This window comes from Ischnura elegans, chromosome 12, assembly GCF_921293095.1.
Source record: "Ischnura elegans chromosome 12, ioIscEleg1.1, whole genome shotgun sequence".
Taxonomy (NCBI): Eukaryota; Metazoa; Arthropoda; class Insecta; order Odonata; family Coenagrionidae; genus Ischnura; species Ischnura elegans.
Window position 1 is genome coordinate 90,268,889 of NC_060257.1, and position 730 is coordinate 90,269,618.

Below are 730 nucleotides of genomic sequence, written 5' to 3' on the forward strand. Positions count from 1 at the left end.
TTAAGGGTGAGTTTCAACTTTCCATTTTCAATTACCCTGACTCCTTACTCATTTCCAGTCCGAATCTTCCCTGACTGCATGTAATGAGCGAATCAGTCGTATAAATAGATTTTATGGAAAAATGCACAATGTCATTTTGTAGCATGAAGTGGAGCAGTTGTCATAAGGGTAGAAATGTGGTCAGGGAGCGCCACCCTTTGCCTCCCAGCCAGCGACGTTATCCTCTTTTTTCGAATTTGGGCTCCGATTCGGATGACGTCACAGATTTAATCAAATACCAATTTTTTGGAAGTCTAATAAGTAAGTGACCGAGTACGTCGCGCAAATGGTTCACTTCCGTAGAAACGGTTCATTTCAATTTTCTTATCATTGTTGTGCCGAGCGATAAATGAGTCTTTGAACGATTCATTTAAAGGTCCTCACCTCAGCAAGCACAAAATCCCCTCTCAAGTTCACCAGATGTGGCCGTTTTCATCCAGAAATACAGAATAATCCCTCCCCCCACATAGACGGCAAAGAAATACCCCACGTCCCTCGAACACAGCAACGCTCTTTCAAACACGACTTTCATCTTGCTGCCTCTGGAGTTTTCCCTGACATATCCCTGACTCCCACTCCCGATTTTCACTTCCCTGAAATGTCTACGATTTTCCCTGACTCGCATGAACCCTGTAAGTATTTATGAGCGTAGTGGCGCAATGGGTAGAGAGTTGGGCCACTGATCAAGCGG